Raw genomic sequence first — 6,753 nt, forward strand, 5'->3', positions numbered from 1 at the left:
CAAAACAGTTACAATAAATGTTTCTCCAATCTTGCAGGTTTAATAAGGTCTGATGGTTAGCATTTGGAGCAAGCCAAAAGCAGAACTGGGAAGAAGTTTAGCAAGTTTGTCAGTTATGGTACTTAATCATCGGTACAATTTAATAAAGATTGTTTAGATTCTCCATCACTGGAAATGTTAAATCAAGATTGTATGTTGCTGTCCTCTCAAAATATGCTTTTGTTCAACCACATATTAAGTTGAAGCAAAAATTAGGAAAAGCCTATCGCCTGTGTTATATTGGAGCTGAGGCTCCATTATGGCAGTGGTTCATCATGACCTTAAAATATATGACTTTAAGGTCAGTTGTCCAGCTAGTCCTTCTGCCAGTGCAAGATTATCTTCTCCTCCTGTTGTTGCTGCTGCTTTAGAAGTATGCTAAAAACAGAAAGAAAGGTTAAATTAATCATGTCACAGCCTTTTATCATCTCCACTCTGTAGTGCTCCTTTAGAAATACTTCATTGCTTGTAAAATATTGTGGTTGATGAGACTCTAGTATGAGAAAGAGATAAACAAATATCACCTTGCTCTGTTTGTGTTTCTCTTGTTTTTTTTGTCCCTTTCCTGATATAAGCATATCAATATTTTTGAAGTTACTGGAATGCAAAAATGCACTCCTTTTTCATCTTCCATTCTCCTTTTCCATGTGCTTTTCCGTTGTTAGTTGAGTGGTTGCATCCTGAGAGTAAGAATTTTATTACCCTCCTTAACTGTCTTAGTAAAACCTAAGCTTTTTGTAAGGCCAGCATATAACCAAAAAAAAAAAAAAAAAACAGAGAGAGAGAGAGAGAGAGAGAGAGAGAGAGAGAGAGAGAGAGAGAGAGAGAGAGAGAGAGAGAGAGAGAGAGAGAGAGAGAGAGAGAGAGATTGATTGATTTTGAGTCCACCAGTGATATAAAATGCCAGACTCCCCACTTTTATTACAAAGAATTTCTTCCAGGGGAATGTGTTTGAAAGCATGCAGGTTTTCTGAGCTTGAAGTTTATGGTAAGGACTGCCTTTAGAATCTCTGTAGCAGGTGCTGTTTAAATGATGCAATTAATCTTGATTTAACACACTGTTTTCACACTAACCCTCTGACTGTTTTCAGTACATTCAGCTGGACTACAGGATTTGCCAATCAAAATGTCAGAACCCTGATAAACAGAGACATTTTTCACCATTTACGTGAACAGTTCTGGATGGACAAAATGTGAATATTACACTGTGACTCTTTAGAATTGTTTGAACTTAAATTCAATTTAGAGATCAAATGCTCATGTGGTGTTTCACATTTCACTTAATCCAATCAAATGAAGAGCTACTCATGGAAAGTATGATCCTAGTTCCTCTCCATTCCCAGCTGCAAGCTTGTACCTCATGGTACCTCAACCACTGCTTTCATGGAAAAATAATTCACCAAAAGAAATAATCTTCTGTATTGGTTGGCTGAGCCAACTCATCTGTGGCTGCAGGCTGGCTAGATCTGATGCAGATGACAGTAAAGGAATATGAGTTCAGAGAAGAAAAAGAGCTAAGGACCATCTATTTGGCAGTAACCTGTCAGCATTTTGTTATGGTGTCGTATCTGAAACCACACCCTCAGTTTACAGTCCTTGAAAAGGAGGGAGTAAAGAAGAGGAATGGAAGAAAGTATAAAACAAAATGCAGCAATGTTCAGAGAACAACAACAGTGCAGCATGTGAAAGGATCAGATATTCTGTTCTTTTAATATAAACAATATAAATGCTTTCTAAATTCAGAATAGTCTTTCAAATTAATAAATGTACCTGAAGTTTAAGGCTGAATGTTTTTCTTTTTCTTTTTCTTTTTTTTTTTTTTTTTGATGCAGGAATTATATTCATGTGATAAAATTACACTAATAGACAAAAACAGAGATGAAAGATAAAGAATGTATTACTTTTTCATGATGAGAGGTTAGAGAATTTTTCTCTTCAAACCCACTCTTTGAGTGGATTTGAGGTAAGTTGCAGTAGGCCTTTTTGCTGAAACTGCCAGAATGAATGCAAATCTCACATTCTTTTTGTAACTATATAACAGACACTCCATGCATTGGATTATGTGGTGGATGCACCCTGAGACATCAGATTGTGTAGAGATAGGATACTAATGTGCTGCTAGAAAGTGCGTGTATATAACAAACATAAGGTTCCTGCTGGGTAACTAATTCCCAGACTGCAATGCAGAGCCACAGTCTCTTTCCTTCTCTGTGAAACCCCAAATCATTCTCAGATGGTTGAAGCTGACATATGGGGTCAACAAACAGAAAAGAAGGTTCAGTGTAAATGCCTGAGATACAGGCAGGAGAACATAAGGCAGTAATCAAATCAGTGAGTTTCATTTACAGTATTTTGGAATGACAGGTCCAGGAATGCTAGTGGTGAAGATGAATTTCTTCTGTTGTAGCCTGGACAAATAACCGTTTTAAAAAAGATCTGAAGTCACCAGAACAGCCATTCCAGTCATCATATTTTCATATGTTATATAATCTTGGGTCACACATCATTTCACAGGAGTGAAATTTTGCTTTGGATGACATTGACAAAAAAATGTTGACATTACTGGGTCATAATTTCACCAAATGGATTTCCATCTATTTCAGCATTTCTCCTAAGAGTTTAATAGTATGTTCTGTTCAGTCTTCCTGTGTTAAAGTCTAGCTCCAGGTATCATAATAAGTGGAAGTTGACTTTAAAGGATGTGCAAATCTCTTTATCCTGTTTGAATTTTCATCTTGGTTTCACCTCCCCAATTTCTTTCATGTGTCCATCTGTTCTAAATTCATCCTTTCTTTCTTTCTCCTGTCTGTATTTGTGTATGTATTCTTTGCATATCTTAGTTTTATCATATAAAATGTGTGCAGCACACAGAAAACAACAATTTTCTATCCAAAATAAATTGAACAAAAAAACTGAAAGTAACCAAGCAATGACAACAGCAAAGCATGTCAACACGCCTAATGTCCTTCAAGAGTTTCACAACACTTGTGGCATTTTATGTCAAATTCTCTGGTCTTCAGAGACATTAAGGAATTTACAAACTCACTGTGTGTTTTGACTGCTGTCTACAACCATCATCACAGTCAGAACGAGAACTGTGTTGCAGAACATGGAATTTTTGTGCTTCATAAAGAAAATGAAATGCAGGATTTTAAGCAGTTTCCATTCCTCAGTTTTAGCCTGTGAAGAACACAAAAAGGCACTATACTGTGGGAATAGGGCTGCAGCAGATAGTAGTAACTTTCAGATAACAAGAACTTTTTAGCTAAAAGGTACTGCTGTAAAAAAGTATTTTTTTGACCTTTTCACAAAGCAATTCTCTGGAGTTCCATTTTTTTTAACATAGGAAACGACAAATGCATACTGAAGTCAATTTGATTCCAGAAGGGCTTGATCTTTGTTCTAAAATGGAGTTTAAGTTTTGTTATTTCATTAGCTTATGTAAACAAAACTATGCTTTGAGTAATTTTTCTCATCCTTATATATTGCAGAAATACAGCATTACTGAGGATCAAAATAAACTAGATTTTATTTTATTTAGTTTTGTATCTTACAATCATGTGACAATAGCCACTAATTTATAGAATTAAAAAAGTCTATTGTTTTTCCTCGCCTGGATGAAGCAGAAGCCAAGCGTTAAAAATAAATACATCCAGGAATCCTATTTGCAGTGTTCTTCCTTTAGTTAAATGTCTGGTAGTTCTTATTTAAGTCTCTCTGTAGTGCATACTGTAACTGCATAAATCCTCATTTCCTAGTGCATCTGCATTGATGACCACAAAATAGCATCACTCATCGATAACTTATGGTCCGATATCAAAGACTGGTGAATATAAAACTTGATAATCCTTTCTTTAAAATTTACAGATCCTTCATACCCTACAGGTATTCTTCCTACACACCAACTTTCAATCTAATAAAGAACTAATATAACACTGATTCCTGAAATAAGCAAAGTTACAGGGAGAAGAGGCCGCTTTTTCATTCCTCTACATGAAGCTTTGAGTTCAGATTTTGTATCTGCACTGTGGATTTAAGAAAATACCTAGGAAAAAAAGGGGAAGAAATTCAAGCTTTTACAACTCTTTCTCATATTGTATACCTACAAACAGTATGATGAAAATGCACTTAGCCTGATTCTCTCTCATGAATCTTACCTGCCCTTAATGCAATTTATATGAAAGCAAGGTCTCTGCAGATTCATCCATTACTATTTCAGTTTCATTTCTGTTACTTCAAGATTCATGGAGAGTGAAAATATGGATGCAGTTATTTCAGCTTAATATAAAGGTTTTTTTATATAGGCAATGAAAGAGATACATTCTCTGCCTTTTTACTAGCAGTTGTGCCAGTTTTCTATAGTACCCACACCCGTGCAGTAATTTTATAAGAGAAACAGCACCGGCAAATAACCCAGGGAGATTTCTCTCTTTTCCACAAAGAGGTTAGCAGATGAGAGCGTTTTTAAAAGCAGGTTTTCAGTCTGAGGGGGTTAAGGACCTGCTTCTGAGGTATGCATGAAAGGTAACTAATAGGAGCACACATATTGTCAGTAGGCTTCAATATCATATATAGGGATCCTCATCTCCACTGAAAAATGTGTAGGGACAAGTCAGAAGAGGCTGAGGACTTCTGCTCTCCATGCTTCTGTAATAGGTATTCTTTTACATTGCCAAGTTTCTGTCTTAATCGCATCCCACTCTAACATCAAGGCTGAGTGGAGTCTTTCAACTAGTAAGTGTGGCCATCTACTGGGGAAAAAGAAAAACACTCTAAAAATAAAATAATTCAGAAATAAAGTATTAGAGCTTAATGTACAAGATGGTAGTACCTTAAGCACATAGTTAGTTAGAAATACAACAAACAAGAATAAAAGTTCAAGTCCTGGTTTCGACTTTACCGTATGCTGCACTGTCACCATGCCATATTTATGACATTACACTTTGCTCTTCCTCTATGTAAGTAGCTCCCTATTTTTCTAACAGCCTTATCCTTACACAAGTAGTCCTTTCAATCAGATCGAATTCTTCTATGATTTCTAACACCTGCAGTTTTGTTCAAACCACAACTGAGTCTTTATTAGATGGAAATTGTGTCTGACAGAAGAACAGATCACAAGCCAAGACATCGCTAGTCATTTTCGTTAATGAATTACCAATTATTGCTTTACTTGGCAGGAGCACTCTAACCTTAAAGCATCAATTTACAAAGGCTTCTCTGGTTTCCCAGTGATCATGTATGTTCTACATTATTCATATCTATAACAAAAAAGTAACTGTTTTTGAAAAAGGACACCAGCAATGCCTGTAGTTAAATAAAAGCTGAAGGTAACATACGTGCTACTGTGGAGAGGATTAAACTGCATTTCATGCATGCTAGAAGCTAGCTTATCCTAATACTAGTGCAGGTTGTTAATGTCTTCCACAGCCAGAGCAGATAGTCAGGCATCCTTAAATGGCCTATGGTCTGGTCATCAGAGAGCAATCACTGCCCAGCCTCTAATCTTCCGTTTGTAGGAAAGGTTCCTGAGAATTCAATTTTAATTTAGCTTCCTTCATTTTAAATCCTTATCAAATAAATGTTAGAGCTGAGAATAAAATGGCAACAGCTGGTAATGTTTGTTAATAAGTTATCAGTAAGGTCTGTATGTGTACCTACAATTGGCTTTGCCATCACAGTGCTATAGAAAATGGAACAGGATGTGATTAAAGTTAGATGTTTTGCTCGTAAGAAGGGGAGAGTTTACTAAATGTCAGAACTGAAAGTAATATAGTCTTTCCAAAAGCAGAGGATTTTTAAATAGCAATGAAACTAGTTCTGTCTTACCTAAGCTTTCTGAACTAATTTTACACATCTGTTTCTGAAAGGCTTTAACAACTGGAGGCAAATACAGTTTAGATATATGATGTATGATATAATATATTATATGATATATATATGATATGATAATATGATATATTAAGAGAAATAGTAAATAATAATAATAAATAATAAAAATGGTCACATCCTAATGTAGATGGTGCTTACAGGCTTCTCTAACTCACCTTTTTGCAGTTGTATAGATGAGAGTCACACTTTTCTCTAGAGAAACATTCTAAGTATAAAAGTGCTTGCTTTATATCCATATATTCATACATGAGACAAAATTCATGAATGTTTTTTGTTAGACCAATTAATAAAGGCTTAAAATTTGGTCAAACTTTTGACTGTATGAGACCCTCTTCTAGCCTAACGAAGACTCAGCCTATGATGTCTGAAAGCTTGTGTATTTTCTTGGACTTATAATAATCAGTCTAAGAAAGATACTATTTCTGCATATGGATATGTCTTTAGATCGTCATGGTTACAAAATAGCCTATATATATGCATTTTCTTGTTTTGTCCAAGATGAACATATTTAATACTTGCATTAACATTTTTCTCAAAGTGTCACAGCTAGGAGATGCTATTGAAAATGGGTGGGACTAGGCTGCTCCCGGGAGAGGGCCGGTGGGTTTAGGATGCTGTGGGGTGATGGCAGGGAAAGGGCACGAAGGGTGGCTTGGAGAAGCTGAGCGGGGCATTGAGGGGAAGGTGCTGCGGCAGAACCGTCGGCTGAGGTATTTCCTATTAATGAACTTACGGTTTTATCGGAGGTGCCTGTGGGTGTCTCAAGCCACGTAAAACTTCACCAGGACAGGCACGATGTTCTCGTGGGGCAGAAAGGTGGAAAAT

This window comes from Dromaius novaehollandiae, chromosome 2 (genome assembly GCF_036370855.1).
Source record: "Dromaius novaehollandiae isolate bDroNov1 chromosome 2, bDroNov1.hap1, whole genome shotgun sequence".
Classification (NCBI taxonomy): Eukaryota; Metazoa; Chordata; class Aves; order Casuariiformes; family Dromaiidae; genus Dromaius; species Dromaius novaehollandiae.